Source organism: Elgaria multicarinata, chromosome 3 (genome assembly GCF_023053635.1).
Source record: "Elgaria multicarinata webbii isolate HBS135686 ecotype San Diego chromosome 3, rElgMul1.1.pri, whole genome shotgun sequence".
NCBI lineage: Eukaryota > Metazoa > Chordata > Lepidosauria > Squamata > Anguidae > Elgaria > Elgaria multicarinata.
In genome coordinates, this window is record NC_086173.1 from 57,675,405 (window position 1) to 57,699,009 (window position 23,605).

Here is a 23,605-nt window from a genome sequence, read left to right on the forward strand (position 1 = left end):
GGTTTCTTTTTGAAGTTTCCATAAAGCTATATAAATATATGCAAATGTTATACAAATTTCTGTTCTGTGTGCTTTCCCCTAGTCATTCTAGTACCTAGCAATACCATGGTGCAAGCATAAGTATGGACACCTGCCACAAACACCACCAGGGAGGCAGGCACATACAGAATACATTGCACAGCAATGAAAAGAGTTTTCATGCAAAATAAAGACTAGAAGCGAAGGCCGGATTTACATGTAACACTAAGCCACGATTGGTTGCTAATCACTGTGTGACGTAGATCTAGCAAACAGCCCACTATGCTCATTCTGCAGAACATAGTTTCTCAGAGTGGAGCGTTTGGATGGATTAACCCATCATGCGTGGGGGGAACATCCCATAGATGACACATGAACGCATCATGGGTTCCACCAGAAAATAAACCATCATAGCTTAGCGTATTGTATAAGCCCAACAAAGAGTCCTTGTTCAGAGGGTAGGATAGAACTGTTCTTGTTTTAGAGCAAGGCCGCACCTGCGCAATAGTTAATAACACCACACACCCAAAAACATACAAGCTAGAAGGAAGCAAAGCACACTCATCAGGGTGCATGAGGCATGAGAACAAGCTGCTCTTGTACCTAATAACATACATAGGGCATTGTGACAAACATTCTTACTATTTATTAGAGAGATTACTCTGTGTTATTCTTGGTTCTTTCTCATTTCAAAGACCTTTTCACTGATGGAGCCCTAGAAATCATGCTTTAGTTTGTCTCTAAATCCTAGCCATGATTTCCAATGGAGTCTATTCTGTTATAGCTACCCTGTGTATTTCAAAATCTTCTAGTATAAGGAATTCTCTGGATTCTTCTGAATTGTGATAGCCTAGCTAACTGGTCTTTCCTAGAAGTATAACTATCTGCCTAACTCAGAATTCAGAACAACTTTGATGTGCTAAATGCTGATAACCTGAATGTTACTGGAGAACTTGTGAACTGGTGGCCTAGATGTAAACTATCTTTAAAACTGTGCACTCGCCTATGTAAATTAAGTTTTGTGAAGGTAGCAAATTAGGCTTAAAAGCTGTACAACTCTGGGAAAGTGTGTAACTGTAACTAGACAGACTATGATAGGTCACAAGTACTTCACACGGTGGGGCTAGTTATACTTCAAATAAAAGGATGCTTTGAACATGTTTGTGTCTTTTGCTGGATTGCTGATGCTATCTATCCTGCACTCTTGAGAGTAAGATCAGAATATAGACTGCATTCCCGCCTAGGATTCTGGATCTTGATTGAATATGACCTTATGCTGAAACAAAAGGAGCCAGACCATAAACAAATAAAACTACCATGCTTATTTTTTTTTTTAAAAAAAGGGCAGGTTGGGGTGAGGACTGGGATGTAGGAGGAGGGGGGCAGAAGCAATAAGAATATCAAATAGTGGCTGGAGAAGGGGGAAGATGGGACATGGATGGTGATTGGGGAGGAGCCAACAGATGCCCATAGGTGCATTTCTAACCAAGCAGACATTCAGAAGCTCCTAGAAGTGGTAGCCTAGGTAGATAGATCCCCACAGTAGCCAATAATGCCACAACAACTGAGGTTCAAATGAATACCTTTCCTCCTCCCCATGGGCCATGTGCTGGTGGACAGCTATGAATTCATGGTCATTTTCATACTGGTTCTGCTCCAATTGCTGCTGCTCCACTTGGATGAGGTCTTGCCCATGATGGAGATGGTGGTGACAGGAGGTCGGTCTAGCCTTCACATATCTGGGCTATCTGTTCTAGGAGCTGCTTTAGCCCACTACTGAATCCCTTAAGGCAGTCCAGTCCCGGCAGGTAATACAGACACATTTCTGTCCCTCCACATAATTCTGTAGTATAGGGGTGAGCAGAAAGACCTCCAGATTTTGGATTTTAGCCAGTCCTACAGAATGGGCCAGAGGCCTTTTTCTCAAATTTCCACATCATGGGCGATGAAGGGTCATCTTTAGAGAAAAACTCTCATGACCAACAGTAAGGTGCCAGTCAAGAGAGAGGCTCTCTTCTTTGCGGATGCCTTGTTGCTGCGAATGTTGGAACCTGGCATATCATTGCTTTGCTTCACTACCACTTCCCTTCCACGTCACTTTGTACACTTGTGAGCTAGGCTCTGACTGCACTGCTGGGATGCAATGCATAACATTTGAAGTGCATACCAGAGAAAAATAGATAGATTTGTGGCTTTGGCTGGCTGGCATATCTCTTAGAGACAGAGTTAGACTGAAGACACAACTCAAAGATGGCTGTAGCTGAGCCCTGAGAGGCTGCTGTACCACACAGAGCCTTTTTAAGAGTGTCTCAGAGTCCAGTTTTGGTGCAGGCAGAGGCGGCTGTTGGTGGAGTTTTTTAAAAAAACAAGAGTCACCAGATGCAACCAAGCTATAAGCTGTTTCCCTACCCACAGCCACAGGGTACAAGTGCACAGCCTGGCTGGACCATTGGGAGACTTTGGCAGAGAGGGGGGGTGGGGGATTAATTGAGGCTGGAAATGTTGGCAGGCTGGCATAAAGCAGAGAGAGGCTGAAGGCAATCCAGATGCACCTGTAGCTTGGCCCTGAGGCTGGCTTGCCACGCAGAGTGTTTTAAGAGTGCATCAAAGTTGTGCAGGAGAAGAGGAGGTGGAGGCGGCTGTGGCAGAGGTTTTTAAAGTATTGGGCAAAAGGCAAGAAGAAATAATAATAATAATAATAATAATAATAATAATAATAATAATAATGTAAGAGTCACCAGACATTACCAAGCAATAACCTGCAATAATCAATATCCCAATCCACAAGTGTGCAGCCTAGCTGGACCACTGGGAGACCTTGGGGGAGAGAGAGAGAGATTGTTTGAGGCTGGAGGCTTTGGTTTGTCTGCAATGACTTAGAGTGAGAGACAACAGAGGCTGCACAGACAACCCAGAGACATCTATTGTAACTTAGCCCCATGGTGCTGGCATGAAACACAGGGCATTAGGAAGAGGGTCTCAGAGCCGCATGTTTGTGCAGGAAGTAGACAGGAGCTCTAAGTCTGGATGTGCAAAGTGGTTCCAACACACAAGCCTTGAGAAGCTAACGTATATAAGTGAGAAGTGTGAATGGGGGCAAAGTCGTGTTCACTGCCACAACACCCACCCTAATTTAGAGTAGAGAAACTTGTGACAATTATACACAAGCTTTTTTAAAAAATTGAAATAAAAAAAAGCCAGCCATCCGGCCGGCCAGTAGCAAACCCTGTTAACAACAGCAGCAGCTTGCAATGAGTGAAGATACAGTCAGAAAAGATATTTGAGGGAAGGGGGGAATGTAACACAGAGTATAGCAAAAGCTTCAAAGTACAGCAAAACCTACAAAAGTAGGAGTGAGTGAAGTTAATTTCGGATACATTGAATCTCTCACTCGTTCTTTATTTCAGTGATTTTAACATTAAGATGCGAACCTTCACATTTACAGCTAAAAACTCAAACAAAACACACACATCAGTCTCCTTTTTTCCTTAAAAACTACACTAACCATAGAAGAGGCGCCCCCGGACTGACTGTGTGAGTGCTCGAGTGAGCGGGTGCAGCAGCGCCGGCGCCTAGAAAACCCTCAACTGCGCTCCTTCCGATGTAGAAGCTTCAATGCTGCAGCAGTGCGCCTCGCACCACTGCGTGTAGCATTATCGTCGTCAAGTTGAAGGCCAGTCTTACCATAACCAAGGGAATGTTTGGAGTGGCCCTCAGAATCTCAGCACCTCACCAATGTATGAAAATGCTAATGCTCAAGGGATCTTCTTTCTCAAACTGATTACGATCCGGGGATCCCATTTTTAAGATTTTTTCACAAAACCATGGTCCATTCACACTGTAACACTCACGGCCTTTTGCACGCCTCCCTTTCACAGATCCCAACAGCTAATGCAGGTGCAAGACCAAGTGCTGTATCAGAGTTCGAATCAGCGGTTTTAAACCAACAGATAGTAAATGCTGCCACCTAGAGGAAGACACAGCTACCCATGTAAGTGAAACATAGAAGGAGGGAAGGAGTTTATGGAAGGCAAACTCTTTTTTTGAGATTGAAACAGAGCACGAATCTTTCTTTTTTAAATTTCTTTTTTATTGATTTTCAGTATTAAAACAACTTTACAAACAATTGTAATACAACTTCATGGATAAGTGCACCAAACCATACATTATAGAATACATTTTGTTATGATGTTCTTCAACAGCAAGAAAGATACAGTATACAGTATATTTGAGCTCATGCAGATAAGTTCAATTCGTTTTTCTTATTCATTGTAACCCCAAGTTTTGAAAGGTAGCTGGGACTTGTATTGTCACATCATCTTGACTTATGTATGTAATAAAGTCCCACCAATCAGCAGTGAATGCTTCCCTTTTCTTCTGTCCCCTAGACATTTTTATTTTTTGTTAGTTTTTCGGATAATGCAAGCTCCCATACTATATTGTACCACTTTTGTATCGTCAATCCTGTTACATTTTTCCAGCATCTGGCTATTAATAATTTAGTTGCTATTGGCAAAAATCCAATTAAAGTCTTTCTTAGTAAAACTTCATTGGTATCTTTGAATATGCGCAAAACAGCTAATTCCGGGATCACATTAACTTGTGCTCCAATTATAGTAGAAACTCCTGCACATTCCCACCAGATGTGCTGAAATGAATGAGCCAATCCACACTTTCGCCAACAGAGTGGTGATGCGCTCTTATCCATGCAGGCTAGCTTTAGTGCAATTAGATACCATTTTTAAATTAACTTTATGGATATCTCTTTACAGCGTGCTGAGGAGGCCTTATATGGAAATTTGCCCCACATAGCAGACCGTTGTGCTTCTTTTATTTGTAAATTCCAATCTGTTTCCTAAATCTTACGCAGACTTTGGTGTGATCCCATATCTTTTGAGATTAGCAGTGAATATAGTCTCGATATCAGTACCTTTTCTTCTTCATCCACGTTTATCAATATTGTGAAACAGAACACAAATCTGTGACCTTAAACTGGTTTGACACCTGTTCTTTCTCCCTAGGGAACCTTGGAAATTGTAGTTCAAAGAGTGGAGGGCTAGGGATTTCAGATAATTTTCTGCACCCTTCCCTAAACTATAATTCCCAGGGTGCTTTGGAGAAAGGCATGACAGTTAAACTGGTATAAAATGAATGTACTTCCACTTTCCAGTGTAAGGTTGTTGCAGAAGCTGGCCTAGTACAGTGACCTTTTTCCTAACCTCGGAAGTGAAGGGACTTGTTTTCACTCTTTGTGAGGGTGAAAACACACTGTGCATGCTCAGAGGCACTCTTTCTCCAATTTTTTCTTCATATAGTTTAGGGTTGTGCCCTGTATTGAAACCAGATTCCAAGAAGTAAAGAGTCAGGAGATGGCATTGGAAAGAAACCTATAAATAGTAATCTACCTCCTCTCCTTGGGGCTCATTTGTGCTCAGCAGTCTGGTGAAAAACCAAGCAATCCATTATATTTCATTAGAGACTTTGGATGTAGAATTGGCTTTCCATAGCAGTATGTATTTGGCGGTAATTTCTTCTAAGAAGCCGTACCTGGATGCGTCTGCACTGCCCTTTATGTAAAGGAGAGGACACAGAGGAAAAGGAAGAAAAGAGGCAGCAGGAAGAGGGGGGTATAGTTTTAGGACGTCAGTTGCGAACATGATAGATTACTGGCTTTGTCTCACAGTATCCTCTGACTGTCAGGGACAGAACTAGGTTTGTGTTCAGCAGTTTTCCATTTCCTGGCTTGTCCTACCTCACTGGTATGATTGTAGAGCCCTGGCTTTGTGGTAGCAGCGTCAGCACAGGTAATAGCTGGAATTGCCATATGGAAAACCTGTCTTAATGACAGAAAAGCCATTTGTGAGATCAGTGGACTGCTTTGCTTTACCTTTATGATGGATGGCTGCATACCAGAGATTATACTAAACTCAGTCCCAGGATACCTTATCTGACCCACATTGCTCTGGCTTTGTACTCAGTCAGCCCAACATGCCCAGGTCTGCCTTGTCCCTTTCCACTCAAGCATGTTTTGTTCAGATTCCTCAGTTTCTTGATTCCCAGTTGTCAAGGGCAGTGGGGTGTGTTCTCAGAGCCCTGGGTTTTTGGAGACAAGAATCTTTCCCAGGGTAAGCCCTACGTGAAGAATTGTCTGGAATCTTGCTGTAAACAATAGTGAGTGGAATAGTCAAAGTTGGGAAGGAGAGAGGACTGGATTAATCTCGTTTGCACTCTGGACTTGGGAGGGTGATGTCTCTGAAATCAAATTCTCTTTCTACATCCAATTTTGAAAGGTTATTTTGAGTTTCACATATTTCTTTGCAAACAAAAATGTCTATTTCTAGATTTGCCGTCCCTGACTTGGTTGGGATTCAGACTGGGGAATGCAAGGCTGCCTGCCAGCACTAGAATGAGGCAAATACTAGCTTTGTTGGACATGGCAAAAGTGGGACAGACATTCAGAGGCTGCTGGGAGGAGAAGTTGGATCTAAGATGTTTGTTGTGAAACAAGGCAGAGTTGTTCCTGTCCAAAGTGGGAGTGCGCCCAAGAAGTGGTGTGTGTGTGTGTGTGTGTATTGAATCTTAGTTTGTATTCAAATATCTGTATGGCTGAAATGCTGCGGGTGGCTTTTTGTTTGTATGGTGAACCAATCATGCTGGATGCAGCACTGGAGACTTGACTTGTGTACCACTTCCATTATGGTGGGTGTGCCTTTTGAACTGTGCTAGCATGGGTAACTGGTTAGTCTTCCTTTATGGCTAAACTGGACCCATGTGCTGGCAGGAGTTGAGTGGATGGTTCTTATGTAGTGTGAACAATTCCTCATCAAAAGTATTATTTTTTCTTGCAGCTTCTCCACTCAGAGACATGCAAACAGAGGGAAGATAGGCACACAAGGAAGTCATTCTCTCCTGTGAAGATGGAGAGTCTTTTCTCTTGGGCTCTGTAGAACTGTGAGCTGCATAGGTTTTTGAAATTGGAGCAGGATTGTCTTCTCCGAACTTCATAAAACCTTTCAGGGAAAAACATGTGGCCCCTGTAAATAATGCAGCAAGGCAAGGAAAATTCTGCAAACTATATATGATTTTTCCAGGTTCAAATCCTGAAACTACAAAATTGAAATTTTGTCATAAGGCTGTAATTTGCATTGCATCCTTATTTTACATAATAAGTTGAGAAGTCTGCTTACCTTGTCATGGCTCCTCTCTCCTCAAGGTCTGAGCTACTGTCTAGCAGTATAAGATATAAAAAATAGGATGGCAGAAATGTTGGGAGCCATAAACAGAGATCAGCAGTTGGTGGAAACTACTAGATCCTAGTGCTTTGCTATTCTGAATCTACCAGCTGGGATGTTGAAAGTCTGTAGAAATGTTTACAATTGTAAAGTTGCAGAATCCATAGTTCTACATTCATGCATCATAAACCTCTTACCTTATGAATCAAGAGGGTGAACCAAGACGCATGGTGTAATGGAGGTAACAAGGGCACTTGCTGGTGACAGTCACAATGTCATTTCATGCACGATTTGTAAGTGGTGCATTCAAGCTGATATTCCACTCTCTTTTTTTTCAAAGTATGGCTCCATTTTCAGCATGGAAGCCATAATGATATTTTCAGCAGGATTTAGGTGCATGTTGCATGGGCATCAAAGTAGCACTAAATGGAATATACAAATGGCATATATCAAGGACTTAGGCCAGAGGTATTGAGAAACTGCTGCAGACACTTAAAGCTTCATCCCACTTACCTGTTTCCCTCAAATTATCCCCTACAGCGCTAAACTGGCATAGTTGTTGCTAAATCACACCCCAGGCGGCAACGCTCCCAAGATCCTTTGCAAAGGGTTTAAGGGGGGAAATGTAAAAAAAATCATTAAAAATCAATGGATAACCCAATCTGATTCAAATTTGGTATGTTTAAAGCTCTCTTTAATATATATTACTGTGCCAATTTTGATGTCTTTATCTTTAAAGCTTACACAGATGTAAGCATTTGTTTAATTTTCTTTAAACATATCAAATCCTGCTCCTGCGCCCCCAGTGGCCGCTCAGAAAACAACAAATGTTTCGCTCAAAAACTACTAGCAAAATACCTCGATTCTTTTCCCTTTATAGCACAATTAAAGCAGGATGCATGGGAGTACTTCACAGTCAAAGCAGATTATAAACTGGAAAACTTCAGAGTACTTCACAATAAAAGCAGATTATAAACTGGAAAACTCCGGAATCCTTTGCACACAATTCGCAGTGATTGCACAGTATAACGCTGGTTTGATAAAGCTCAGAGAATGTAGCTAGTCAAATACTGAGCATCATCAGACAAACGTTTTAGCGCATGCTCACTACTACCCACTTACGGATGTTTGCGCGTCCTTTAGACGACTACGTATGCCCCCTGTGTGCCTCCTGCTCCTTATTCTCATTTTTCCATCACAAAATAGATCCCCTTTAATCCATCTTTTTTTAAAAAAAAAAAACACAGAATGTGCTGCCATTTCCCGCTGTGTGCAGGAAAAGAATCACTATATAAACAGCCCCTGAATAGGCCATGTGGTTGCTGCTGCTTCCTCTTTCTCTCCTCACGTAAAGAGACTGTCGCTATTGTGGGACTGCAGCAGGAGGCCATAGCAACGGTAGGGAAATACAAAAATCCACCCGTTTGACAATGCTCATTGGCTGGCATGGGAGCCTGGCTAGTCAAAAGTGAGCTAAAGAGGTGGGGGAGGGAAAGATATTTTGAAGCTAGAGACTGGAAAGGAGAGGGAAATAGCAAGGCAAAGTGGTAGAGGGGAGAGAATGAGCAAGGCTAGAGGAAGAAGACTGCCTGAACATTTCCCAAGATGTTTATTTTTAAAAAAAGTAATTGAAGGGGGAGGGAGTGGAAAGCTTTGTGGGTGCTGTTTGAGGCCCACACAGGTGCTGCATTGGGGACCCCTGATGTAAGCTGTGATTTTATATACTTACCTGGGAGGAAGCATCATTGGGCTCAAGGAGGCATTATAGGATTGCACTGTGAAATTCTTGAAGGGTATCTAGTCTAATCTAAGCTACTGCCATGGATCTTGATAAGCACTTTAGGTTCTGAAAATGGCTAATATATTAGCTAGTAGTTATGAAGAGGGGGGTCTGGGTAAGGGTTAAGATGAGTTATTTAATGACAACTTAACAGCGTTGAGACAGGAGTATACAACATGTGGCCCTCCAGATGTTGTTGGGCTGCAACTCCCATCAACCTCAGCCAGTATAGCCAATGGTGAGGGATGATGGGAGATGTAGTCCAACATGGTCAAGGAACCTAATTTCTTTGAATGAGTTCAAATCTTCACGGCCCGATGAACTGCATCCTAGAGTAATAAAGGAGCTGGCAGAAGAACTCGTGGAACCACTGTCTATTAACTTCACAAAATCATAGAAGATGGGTAAAGTGCCGGATGACTGGAATAGAGCTAATGTTATCCCTATCTTCAAAAAGGGCAAAAAGGAGGAACCTGGGAACTACCGACATCAATCATTGGGGAAATTTTGGAACAGATTATAAAGAATTCAGTCTGTAAGCACCTTGAAAACAATGCAGTGATTACTAGAAGCCAGCATGGATTTGTCAAGAACAAATTCTGCCAGACTAATGTGATCTCATTCTTTGATTGGGTAACCTCCCTTGTGGACTGTGGATATATCTTGACTTCAGCAAAGCTTTTGACAAAGTGCCCCATGACATTCTGATTAACAAACTAGCTAAAAGTGGGCTAGATGGAACAACTATTAGGTGGATCCACAGTTGGCTACAGAATCAGACTCAAAGAGTGCTTATCAATGGTACCTTCTCAAACTGGTGGGGGGAGGTAACGAGCGGGGTACTGCAGGGCTCAGTCCTGGGACCAGTGCTCTTCAACGTTTTTATTAATGATTTGGACGAGAAGGTGCAGGGAATACTTATCAAATTTGCAGATGACACAAAATTGGGTGGAATAGCGAATACCCTGGAAGACAGGAGCAAACTTCAAAGTGATATTGATAGGCTGGAGCGCTGGGCAGAAAACAACAGAATGAAATTTAATAGGGATAAATGCCAAGTTCTACACCTAGGAAAAAGAAACCAAAAGCAAAGTTACAAGATGGGGGATACTTGGCTCAGCAATACTACAATTGAGTAGGATCTTGGAATTGTTGTAGATCACAAGCTGAATGTGAGCCAACAGTGTGATGGCTGCAAGAAAGGCAAATGCTATTTTTGGCTGCATTAATAGAAGTATAGCTTCCAAATCATGTGACGTACTGGTTCCCCTCTATTCGGCACTGGTTAGGCCTCATCTTGAGTATTACATCCAGTTCTGGGCACCACACTTCAAGAGGGATGCAGACAAGCTGGAGCGTGTTCAGAGGAGGGCAACAAGGATCTCCTGAAAGGTTGTCACACAGAGGAGGGCCAGGATCTCTTCTCAATGCTCTCAGAGTGCAGGACACAGAATAATGGGCTCAAGTTACAGGAAGCCAGATTCCGACTGGACATCATGAAAAACTTCCTGACTGAGCAGTATGACAATGGAACCAATAACTTAGGGAGGTTGTGGGCTCTCCCACAACGGAGGCATTCAAAATTCAGCTGCACTGCTTATACTCTGTAATGTGTATTGTGAATAAACACTATTTTTTTTACTGCCTGAATGTATATATCACAAGAAGATGCTGCAGAAGAACAATGTTTCTACAGAGTATACATGCTGAAAGAAATGTGTGACCTGAACATCATGAAGTACACTGAAGGTATTATGCTAACTCTGTAACATGTTCCTCCCCAAAGTATATAACATGTGAAACAGCCCCTCAGGCACTATAGGCTCAAGGGCACGTAGGCACACAAAATGCACTTTTCATTGTGCTTTTTATTAATCTTGAAAGGGCTCCAGTGTACCAATGATAACACAGGCTAATCCAGAGTGGGAGGAAAACTGAAAGAATGTGTCTGGAGAGAGAAGTCTAGACATTGGGTTAAAGCAGAGACCCCGTCCCTGTATGCCCCCATCTCTCAATGGTTATACTGAAGTACTTTGACTGCAGTTGGAGATATAAGACCAAGATCAGGAAGCATGGGGCTGTTCAGGGAAATACAAGGAAGTATGTAATCATTACTTTGCTCTTTAGAAAAATAGCAGCAAGTTAAGCAGGACAAAAGACATAAATTGTTTCAGAATGAACAATTTTATTGATAAAATCTAATATAATTTTATCAATAAACAATAAATATGACAAACTTTTCCAAGTAACTAACTAGTGAGCATCCAGGGTGCTGCATTGTTACCCAAGTTCACCAAATGGATAGTGGATTTTATATATTATAATATCAGACAAAACAGATTGGTTTTGAATTGGTTTAATGTATGGAAAAAGCAGAAAAGCTGGGGGGGGGTTTGGATCTTTGCCAACCAATCCTTTCTTAGGGGAAAGATTGGGTGTGTCGCATGACATTGGGTGAGTTCACACATCTTACTAAGACACCCTGAGAATAAGCCATTGGCTGGTTCACTACCCTGACAAATGGGTAGTGGCTTTCCTTAGCTTGTTCCCCCACCCCACCCCACCCCCAACCCGGTCCTCCTGTCAGCTCCCAGTATGTATCCAAAGCAACAATGCAGCAGATCTCCTCATTTCCCCAATCCCTACATCAGCACCCTTTCTGCAGTTGGTCTCCTGGGGTTGTCGGCTGCTGAGAGAAACTCAACACACACACACGAGATCACCAAATGGAATCAATTTTCTGAGCCCCTATGAATGCAGTAATGCATTCGCAAACATTTTAAAACAATATTTCTGGGGTCTTGCACAAGACAAGCTGTCTGCTATTTAGCCCAGCATACCTATATCCCTTCCTTGTCAATGTCCTTGTCAAATTCATCCTCCACTTCCTTTCTACCAAACACTTGGTGTGTTTTTTTTTAAAGGTGGCTTCACATACAGTTGATTACCCTCCCCTGAAAAGAATGTTCTCCTGCAGCTGCAGGCTGTTTTTGGCTCATCCCTACCCCCAGTCCTTCTTGCTTGTTGCTTCCCTCCAATGGTCTCTGTTGTTAGTTGTCAGATACACCTATGGCTTACAGAGCAGTGTCAGGGATAGGTAAAGATTCACAAATTTCAAGGTAGAGCAGGGAATGAGGGAATTCAGTAAAGATACATGAAGTTTAAGGCAGACAAGTGAGGGGGAACAGTAAACATATACAAATGTAAAGGCCGAGCAGTAAATATATGCAAATTTAATGGCAGAGCATTAAAGCAGAAAGGAAAATTATGCAGATTTCAGGGGCATAGACTTTCAAATGTGCACACTTGTGCAAGACTGGAAAATAATAACAATAAAAAAGGTTTGAGCGGTTTTGGACACTCTACTGTGTGCTTTCTTTTCAATATTTAGGAGCATGGGGTGGAGAGCATTGAGAAGAGATGAAGAAAGATAGCGACATGAACAAAATCATGAAGAGCAGCAGAGGTTTTCGCGCTCTTGCTGGGCAGCTCTCTAGCCACTCCAGATAACCTATGATGAAGTCAGATTCATATGAAACAGAAAGCCACCCTGAACAATCCAACAACAAGCCATGTATTCTCAGGGTGGCTTCTTCATGAAAAATAAGTTATCCTGCAGAAACCTCACCGAGTTCAGACGTCACTGAAACCCATTGTGGGTGATCACCCGTAGTGGGTTGTCATTTCATGTGAACCAGGTCTGTGTTCATTCTCCTTCATACTGGGAAAAGTATACAGTGGGAATGATGTTTTCTACTCTTTATGGAGAGAAGTTTTGCATCACTAGCTGGAAAGGGCGGTATATTGTCAGAACCTGCATGATAATTAACGCTATTGGTTGAAAGTTCAGGAACAGACAGATCTGTGATGGAAAAGGCGATCTAAATAGTATATTAGCCTTTGGATAGAAACCTCCTTTTAGACTTTTCTGTGTTTTCATAGAATACATATTTCTTTGCCGGACCTGCCACATACTGTGTAAACAGACCTTTGGGTAATTCTTTACAGCTGACACATTTTTGCTAACAAATGTCAAAGTCCATTTGTCTCAAAGAAAGGTTCACTCCATGAAAAAATGTATACTCCATTGTAGCAAAGGTGTGTGCATGCGTGTGTGTAGGTGGCCATAGCCTCTGAAAGAGGGGAGACTAGAACAAGACAGAAAAATAAGATCTGATCCATGCGGCATTGCAGCTAGGATGGCCGACTAGTTGTAGTATGCGTTGTTGTTTTATTTAGCTTTGAATAATTATAATGGATATTTAAATGAACTAGAAAATACAAACCAACAGAGGCCTCTTCTGTAGAAGTGCCGACAATTCCAGTAAAGATCTCAAATACTATGAACAATGTATGATAAATCCATATCACAAAGTCCCTGAACTGCCAGTATTAAATAGATTATTCATTAGATTATTCATCAAAAATTGGGAGCATTTTGACCTCTAAATATATCAGAAATTAACATTTGGTACCCTTTATAAACTTCTAAGGAAGAAAACTATGCATCTTCCATGGTCAACTTGTTCTATTATTCTTATAGGTAACAAATATATCTACTTGAGCTCTATGTTGTTCCAATTTGAACCGATTGGCTCTTGCTTTTCCTTTAGCTCTCATAAAGAGTTGTTCTCTGATTTATGGAACTTTTTGTATCATAAAGCAGTGCAATAATGTTCCAGCTTTAACTTTAATTTCTAAGGGTTGGTTCACATATCGATGAATGCAACAATTCCATGCCCATGTTTGTGCACCCACCCACCACTACACATACAATGTGCTGTGTGAAGATGGTGATGTACATGTGTACATATTTACATGTCATGATGTATGGTGGTGGACCTGACTTTGGAATACATCTAAAACAGTAAACCTGTGAGTTTCACACTGGTTATGCACCAATATGGATGTGATATCAATGAAGAACCAATTTGTACGTTCCACATGAAAGAACAATGAGAGAGCTGAGGTGCTTCCAGATGGAGGGCTCCTAGTACTACCAGTTAGAAGGCACTATTCTGTCTTTTTCTCCTTTGTAATAAGAAAAGATGAATAAAGTGTTGGAAAAACAAGTGAAAGTTATGAGTGAAAGATGAAGACATCTGAACCCTCACTAAAATTCCATGAATGAGGCAGGTGATGGCACAATAAAAGCCTTGTCTGGAAGCTTCCCTTGTGAAATTATTGTGCCAATATTTGTGTAGCGTCAAGAGTGGTGTTTGAACCAGTTTGTTCACTCCACTTCTGTTTTAGAGGTAGAATATGGCTCTGCCTTTAATTCCCTCTGTTGTTGGAACAGAGTGCATATATTGTGTAAGGACATGGCATAAGCTAACCATAACCTGCTTTAGCCTTTCCACATGTACAAATTACTACAAAAAGTAATAGAGGTAGGCATTGTGTTGCAAGTCAATAGTGAAGAACCCTTTCTCTATAGTATACAGAAAGAGTTTGTTCATCCAAGCAACACTTAGGACAATCAAAACATAGAGTATTAGACATCTGGATAAAAGGGAATGCTATTTACATAGAATTACACTGATGAACTGGAACTTAAAAGAAAAAGACATTTCAGACATGGGTGTGTGGAAGAAGCTATTATGTGTAGGTAGGGCTGGATGTATAGATTAGTTTCTGCACATACACGCACACAAATCCAAATTGTATATTAAGGAACTCACAACAAGTTACATTTATTTAAGATGTTTAGTATACACAGGCAAAGACTGGGATGATGGGGCAAAGGGGAAGGAATATTCCCAGTGCTCAAATTATAGGGGTTGTAGTAATAGGCCCTTAATGAAATCCACAACTCTAATTCCTTGACTTCTCCCAAATCACGTCTCTTTTCTGCAGCCTTCTAAAAAAAAGTAGCTAAGGGGGGAATGTAAGAGAAACAGAATAAGGATGAGAAAACACAAAAGACTTACAGGGCACAAGCCCCTTCCCAGAGAAGATTGCTTTAGATTTCTAGTCCTCAACATAAAAAGCCTTTATGGACTTTCTTTGTAAACATAAACGTCAACACTTGATTGAAAATTTAGCTTTAAATTAGTTTCTAAGTGAAACCAAGTAATCAGCTAGATTAAAGTAGGAAATCCCTATGTATAGGCACATTTGACGGGAATGTGAGGGAAGGTCTTCTTGGTGGCTGCTTCCTGGCTCTGGAACTTTCTACAAATGGGAGGCCAAGCTAGCTCTATTTCTGTTGTCCTTCTACCAATAAGCAAATAATGAACACATACATAATTATTAGGTAGCACAGGTGTTTATTTTTTTTCTAGCCCTTCAGCTCATTAATTTGTCTATTAGAAAATCTTCTCATTTAGAGGCAGAAAAGTATGAACCTTCTGAGCATTTGTTTCCAATAGTTGGGACTGGCTGAACCTTTATTTCTAGTTGCTGGTCCTCATGCTACCTTCCTTTGCTAGATTAAAGAGCCTGTTAGTACCCAGCATGATCACTCCACAAGGGTATTTAGCTGTTGTAAACACTCTGCCATCACTGACTTAAAGCTTCATCCCACGTACCTTAAATTGCTCTAAGATGGGAGCCCAATCAGGGGAGAAAGGAGACCACGTGATCATGTCTTTCTTCTACTTAAAGCTATTTTTATACTCCCCCTTCACTAATCTCATAATAGTTTTGCACTACAAACATCAAGCCTAGAACATGTCAAATGTAAATTCCTCCACAACAAAGCCTTCAGAAAATAAGTGATCAGAGAGGTCAGGTGAGGTTTTTACTAGAAATTAGCAACGGTGCAGTGGTATGTATGCTGGATCCAAAAAAACATTCTGGCCATTTTGTCACTTCACGACTCTTAGTTACTAAGCCAGCTTTATTATCGTGTCTTAAACAATTATTACATCTAAGTTTAGTACACATTCTTTCACAACACATGTGTCTATGCTTAAGCCAATGTGCCCCTGAGTAAATTACTAAATGAACCTTTGGTCTGCTCCAGCAGGAAAGCTATTATGTATTGAGTAGAATCAAGTGGTAACACTTTCCTGGATCATAACACTTCAGGTAAGGCTGTTTCATGCTCCCATGTGGGAGACACCCTCCCACCCCAAAACTCTTCAAATAGAAAAAAATAACATGTCAGGGTACAGACTGAATCCTTCCCCCTGACATAATATCTTTATGTAGGAAGGGGTTTGTGTGTGTGTAAGGATTATTTACATATGCAGTATTTACCCATGTTGTGGTATATATAGGGTGAACATATGGAAAGGAGGGGAGGGCTCCTGTATCTTTAACAGTGGTCATGGTGTTTTATATTGCCTTGTCAGTAGCACCCAATAATGTGGATTGATTGGGGTGGAAAACATGAAGTGTAATAATGTTATGGTATAGGTAATTACTACTAGACCTTACATGAGTGAGAAGAGACTTGGCTTCAATTTAGCACCTTGTCTAGCTAGGACCTTAACAATCCTGATTAGACTACTGTAACATACTGCAGAAGGTCCTGCCTTTGAAAAGTATCCAGAAACTTTAGTTGGTGCAAAATGCAGCTGCTAGACTGCTGGTGGGAGCCTAATGCTTTGACAAGATAGTACTATACCAAATTAATTGGCTTCTGATCTGTTTTAGGGCTCAATTCAAAGTGCTAGTACTGTCCTTTAAAAGACTGCTTCCAGTCATATAAACTTGCCTGAATATTTCAGTCTTAAGAGAAGGCTCTGTTCTGTGTTCCACCACATCTGAGGTTCAGGTGATGGGTACATGGGATAGGACCTTCTCTGTGGTGATGCTCAGGCTATGGAACTCTCTGATGTGAAAGATAGGGCTGGCTCTCCCTATTGTGTTTGTAGGTGCCAATTCAAAACAATCATATTTAGTCATGTTTCTTCCAACTATGATTTTGTTTTATGGTTATTGTTGTCTTGTTAATTGTTATTTTAGGATGATTCCTAGCTTGAGAGTTCTATTTGAAGGTGAAGAATGAATGAATGAATGAATGAGCAAGGAGCAGCAAGCTTTGGATATTGGTAGTTATCCAATATAACTACCAATATAACTACCAAGGGAGAACCAATCAAATGCAAGCCATGTCAGTGATGAGAAGAAGAAGAAGAAGAAGAAGAAGAAGAAGAAGAAGAAGAAGAAGAAGAAGAAGAAGAGATATAAAGCAACTCATTGTTGCCAGTGGCGATGTAGGAGTAGCTTCACTATTGATTCCCCACACTCATGCCACTCCTTTAACATTGGGACTCAGAAAGCCATGGACCAGAGGACAGGAACATTCAGATCTAAAAGGACCGTGTCATGGCAGCAGTAGTATCTATGGCTTGGGGAGTGGATATTTCCTATAATTGTTTCTTCAGTGACTTTGTCAGCCACCCCTGCTTCCAGAAAAACCCTGGGTCTGATGCTAGCTAGCCCTGATTGCTGGCAACATACTTCTGTAGAGTGTGTTTGATACCATTCTCCCCTATTGCCAGCACAGAACTTTCAATGAGCAACAGTTGGAAACACCAGAGCAGTGGCAACAATAGCAGTAACATCTAAGGCCAAGGAGTGGACAGTTTCCATTTTTTCCCCCACAAGATCCTTCATCAGACCCCAGTCTTAAAAAAATCTAATGTATTATGTAACTTTTAAAGAATTTGAGGCTGAAATTGCTTATTTCCCTGTTTCCTACCCATCCCTTTCCCCTTTTGTGTCATGTCTAGTAGAATGTAAGCGTATGGGCAGTGTCTTTGTACCGTGTCTTTAAAACATTAGGCATATACTGTACAATAGCAGCAGAGAAACGATCTAGAAATGTAAAATAAATGTATGAAGAAGAAATAGGGAAATGTCATGTTATCGGTTCTGTTCATGGGGTACCTAGGTCCAAACGTTACTAGAACAGCGTGGAAAAAAGCAACAGGAAAGCAGTTCCATGGTAGCTGCTTGCAATGTGTGAACTGGCCCTTAGTGCCATTTTTCTGTGTCAGGGCAAAAAGGGTCATCTACATCCACGGCCTCCTCAGATCCCTTTCTTCCAACTGCATGTGTTTCTTTGCCCCCTTTCTGCTCTTTCTTGCCTCAATCAGTATAAGTAAAGTCTCCCCCACACACTGGATCCTTTCTTCATCCATTTATCCCAATGTCCTGACCACTTCTCCTTCCAAACCAACTACTTTTATGAGCAATTTAGAAGCACCTCTTAATCTTTTTATATTGTTTGGTATTCCATCTAATCTACTTTTAAATCTGCTTTGTAATAAAACCTTAACCTATAGGGGATATTGGATAATCATTGCTATATAGAAGCTTTGGATTTAGCAAACCTATTGCAATATCAGTGTCATCTGTCGGTTAGTGGTGGACGGAGTCACAGGGATAATCAGCATCCTTGTGTATTTTGCTTTATTTAGAGGGATATTGCTTTTATATCTCTTTCCATGATATACCTGATGCTATCTCTCAAATTCAATTAGTTAACCAAACCGGGAGTTACTATTGTTTACTGTACTGATGAAACCAGATGTGGCTTATGTCAGCTTTCTCTCTTTAAACCTGGGACAGCATCTGGGGCAATGATTCCATAATCACTCTCTAAGCTAGAACTCATTACCACAATTCATGTATATGAGCTCATAAGATTAGAAATTAAGGGGAAATTAGACCAGATTTGACCACATCAAACAATACAGAAATGATTGAGCATCTGTACATGCCTCTGCCCCCAGGTCATTGATTGCCCCCATTGGCATAGCAGTTCCAAACAAAATGTGGGAAGGTTATGAACTCTACCTTTGTAGCAGCCACTTTGACTCAAGCAACAATTTTGGTGAGAATGAAATAGATTGGGGGGGGGGCTATCTGGCACCCACAGTTCCATGGGGACCGGCAAATCTCTCCACTACCTGTCTCTTTTATATATATATATATATGTAGAGAGAGAGAGAGAGAGAGAGAGAGAGAGAGAGAGAGACCTTGTAAAATATTAGGGCAGTCTTCTTTCTCTCCCTTGCTTTCCTCTACCCCTTTGCTTTATTATTTTCTCCTCCCATCCAGCCTCTAGCCTTGCTATTGCTTTCCCCCCACCCCACCTGTTTAGTTCCCTTTTGACTAGCCAGGCTCCCATGGCAGCCATTATGTGACTAGCCACATCCATCGTTGGAGCCATTTTGTGGTGGCACCTGCAGCAGTTCCCCAAATGTGCCCATGGGTCCCAAAAGATTGGGGACCCCAAAAATAGATAGTAAAAACCAAATCTGAAACTTCCTTATACTGGAACATAGAAAGCTGCCTCATACACAATCAGGAATGTCGACACTGACTGGCAGCAGGAGCTCCAGGATTTCAGGCAGGATTCTTTCCTAGCACTACCTGGTGATGCCAGGGATCTCTGGCAAGACAGATCTGTCCCTTCCCCGACAGCCTGCTGTGTGGGAAAGAGGAGGGGGGGAGAGAAAACATTACTCACCTCTGGTGTACTTTGACTGGTAATGGTTCTTCAAGGCTTCAGGCAAAGGTATTTTCCAGCCTTCCTACCAGAGATCTTTTAAGGGTGAAGATAGACACACATCATTTAGCAGCGAGTCTGGTGTGGGAGCTCTGGCACCACTTATCCAACAACATACACAGTTTTCTTCCAAGGATAGGGTTCAGTGGGAGGGATGTGGGGGTGGGGGAACTGCTCTTCCAGTTTGGAGCAGAAATGGGATTTTCACAGTCCTAATTGGCCAGCTCTTGTGTCAATAACAAATTAAGTCCCCACTTCATGTTCTCAGAGTTGAATTATGCACAGCGCTGGTTGACTGGCCTGATTGGTCAGTTAGGAAGGCACTTCTCCTATTGGAAGCCATTTCAACATTGAAAGAAAAGGAAAGGTTAAAAGAGGGAACCTTCCCTCTCCCTGGAACCTAAGGTGGCCAGAATCAAAGGTGACAGTGATATATATATATATATTCCCTTCCACTCTTAATTCCCTTCCCTCTCCTCTACAAGTATTAAAGGTACAGGAGCTCAGTCCTCCTTTGGTTGTAATCATCTTAATCATTTTTAATCACAAGACTATAGAATAGGGGTGGGAAACCTGCAGATATTGTTGGACTATAACTCCCACCATCCCCAACTATTGGCCATGCTAGGTAGGGCTGATGGGAGTTGCAGAGCAACAACATCTGGCAGTTCGTGACCCCTGTTGTAAATTATGTCATTGAACAATAACAACTGTGTGTTTTTTAAATTTCAGAAATGATGCTGACGTCAGAATTTTTCTGGTTGACGCATAGTTTCCAGTAAGCCCCACAAAAATGCTTATAACCACGTCATGTAAACAAACTCATACCCATTTGATAGCTGCATTGGTTTTCCAGAATTCCTTTTTCGGCCACCACTAGAGGGCAGGGAAACTGCAAGAGATGCTCCATGCAGGCCCTTTTTGTACAAATTCTATTCATGCTCACTGGGTGTTTGTCAGCAACTGCAGGTCAATATTATATAGATGGCACTTGTGTCTTAGCTTATCTATCCAATTTTCCAGCATTCCGTCACATTCTCCTAATATTCCATCACATCCTAGCATGGCCAAGATTAGAAATTAGAAAGTTGCTGTGCCAGTAGGAGCAGGCCTGATTCTGAATGGCTGAGGTTATAAGGAATGCAGATCTGGTTTAACCCTCACTGATCCAGAGTAGATCCTTCTCTCTCTCTCTCTCTCTCTCTCTCTCTGTGTGTGTGTGTGTGTGTGTGTGTGTGTGTGCATGAATGTGAATGACTCCTATAGGGAAATGTCAAGTGCTACACTCAGGGACAATATTACAGTAATGCAGCATTACACCACTAATATGGTCACCATCATTGGTTGTCCACTTGCCAAGGATCCACACCCCAGCAGGGGACCACTGACAATAGCCCCCCTGGTTTTGCTCCTCCTCTTCACCACTACAACCCTCTTTCTCTTGCCTAGATAACAGTAGTGGTAAGAAGGGGAAGCAGTAGATGCCACTGGCTGCTTGCTCACTGACTCTCTGGCCCTGTTCAGAAGACACATTAAACCACGGCTTTAAACATGGTGGTTAAGCCAGAAAGCTGGGGCATGTTCAGAAGACACCTTAAACCATGGCTTTAGCCATGGTAAATAAGGCTTAAAGTGGTTAAAGCCATGGTTTATGGTGTCTTCTGAACACGCCCCAGCTTTCTGGCTTAACTACCATGGCTAAAGCTGTGGTTTAAGGTATCTTCTAAACGAGGCCTCTGCTTGTCAAGCAAGCAAGCAGTAACAATAATAAAAAAGGATGAGGAGCAATAGCAGCAGGTCATAGTGGGAGTAAGAAGGTAGACTCACTGAAGAAGCCCCCCACCCACTGAAGGTATCTTGCCCAAGGACCCTCAAAAACTTGGAGCCAGCACTGAGCTAGGGGTATATGAGCACAGAAGTAGGCTTCTGCATACTTAGTAGATGTGTCTTGCCCAAGGCCCATCACTACCAGCTGAAATCCTATTAGGAGAGACCCTTTGGGGGGCAGTTCCAGGGTTGTAGGGGAAGGTGCAATATATTTCTGATTTCCCCTCCCAAACTAGGTGCAGGGTTTGGGAAAGAAAGAGAAAGCAATGCAGTGAAGAATTGGTTATTTCCCACCCCCACTCCTGAACACAACTTCTCCCATGGGTTGGTGGCTATGCTATATTTTCAAACAGGCATCAGGACAATGGATGGATGGAGAGTGGGAATGGATAACATAGGTAGGTAGGTATATTGACATTTATGACGCAGTGACAGCTAAACCACATGTCTTATTGCAAATACAGGATAATTCTTTCATCAAAGGCTTGTTCCCAATAATTCAAACAGTCTTAAACAGGGGGCAACTAGCCAATGCAGCTCATGCTTAGGAGCCTCTGTAGAATAAGATCATCATTCAGAATTGAGGCTGAGTAAGGATTTGAGCATGCAAAAAGGCCTAGTTGCACACTTAATAACCATGGACATTCCAACAAGATATTTAATAGTGAAGGGATACTCATGCTCATGAGTAGGGCTTCCTTGTCCCTGCTCCTAGTGGAAGAGAAGAAGTAGGGAATGGGGTTGGGGAAAGCCTAGGTCTGTCCATTCTTCTATGTCAGCCTTCTTCAACCTGGCACTTTCCAGATGCGTTGGACTACGACTCCCATAATCTGGCAGCCTATGCTATTTTATGGGTTGTAGCCCAGCACATCTGGAGGGTGCCAGGTTGGGAAAAACTACTCTACGTCATGAAAGAGGAAGCTAAACGATAACTTTATTATTTCTCTTACAATAAGAAACTAACCACAAGAAACTTCTGACTCCAGCCAGATACAACTAAATTCTTTGCACCATATAAATGACACATTCTACTTTCCAGTTAAAGCCTTTAGCTGGCTATCAGTACAGTTAAGAAAGTACATGATTAACCAAAATAGAATCCTACTGAATGCTTAAAATTAGTTGCTAGAGAGGAGGAAGAAAAGAGAGACAGAACTGAAGGACAGGTATGAGTAAAGTGAACATAATACTGCAAGCAAAAAACAAGGGGAAACGTCATAACCACTAGCAAAGAAGGGAAGATGACAGTCGTAAGCTTTAATCCATCACAAAATGCATCTCTTTCTAAAATATTTTATTTATTTATTACATTTCTGTACTGCCCAATAGCGGAAGCTCTCTGGGCAGTTCACAACAATTAAAACCATAAAATACAACATGATGAAACATAATATAAAAGTTTAAAAAATTGAAACTACAGTACATAACCAAAATGAAAATAAAAATAAAATCCAATACAAAACCTAGCAGTAGTGCAAAGTTTTTAAATAATAATAATAATAATAATAATTTATTTCTTACCCACCTCTCCATTCGGATCGAGGTGGAAAACAACAATAAGTATAAAATACATAAAACTGAATTAAAAACATAGTATACATTATTAAAACATCCTAAAAACATCCTAAAATTCCACTGGATAGGCCTGCTGGAATAGACCAGTCTTTATAGCTTTCTTAAATGCTAAAAGACTGTTAAGTTGATGAGTCTCCTCAGGCAGGCCATTCCACAGTCTGGGGAAAGAACAGTACCATGTTTAAAAACAATAGAAACTGAAAGACTAAAATGCCTGGGGCGGAAAACACCACAACACAGGTGCCCCTGAAGATGATCTAACAGACAGGTATTTATGGGAGCAGACAATCCTTCAGGTCATCTAGCCCCAAGCCAGGTTTTTAATGTTTACACCAGCACTTTGAATCAGGCCTCGAACTGGATTGGCAGCCAGTGCAGATGTGAAAGTACAGTGCAGATGAAAAATGGAAATAAGAGCCTGCAGTCCCATAACAACACTGACTACATTCTAGTTCCAGACTCTTCCTTCACTTAGGTGGCATAAAACACTCGGCAACCCATCATTCTGCTTGCATTTTGATATGAGCCTGAATATGACTTGCGAATATTGCAAATACAGCGGCACAAGAAGCAGAAGAGAGCCCTATTAAATACACATTCAATAACCAGCGTAAGCTTTTGCAGATTATAAATGAAGAAAACGCAAACGCCGATTTATGCATTGCTTACAAAAACAGCTTTTAAAAGTTGCCTTTTACAGCTTAA

General features: G+C 41.6%; 1 protein-coding gene across 1 annotated transcript in view; it reads right to left on the reverse strand.

Moving 5' to 3' along the window:
* Nucleotides 1–23,605, reverse strand: part of LOC134394729 (protein SCO1 homolog, mitochondrial) — a 470,723-nt gene that overhangs the window by 370,584 nt on the left and 76,534 nt on the right. The window lies entirely within an intron of this gene.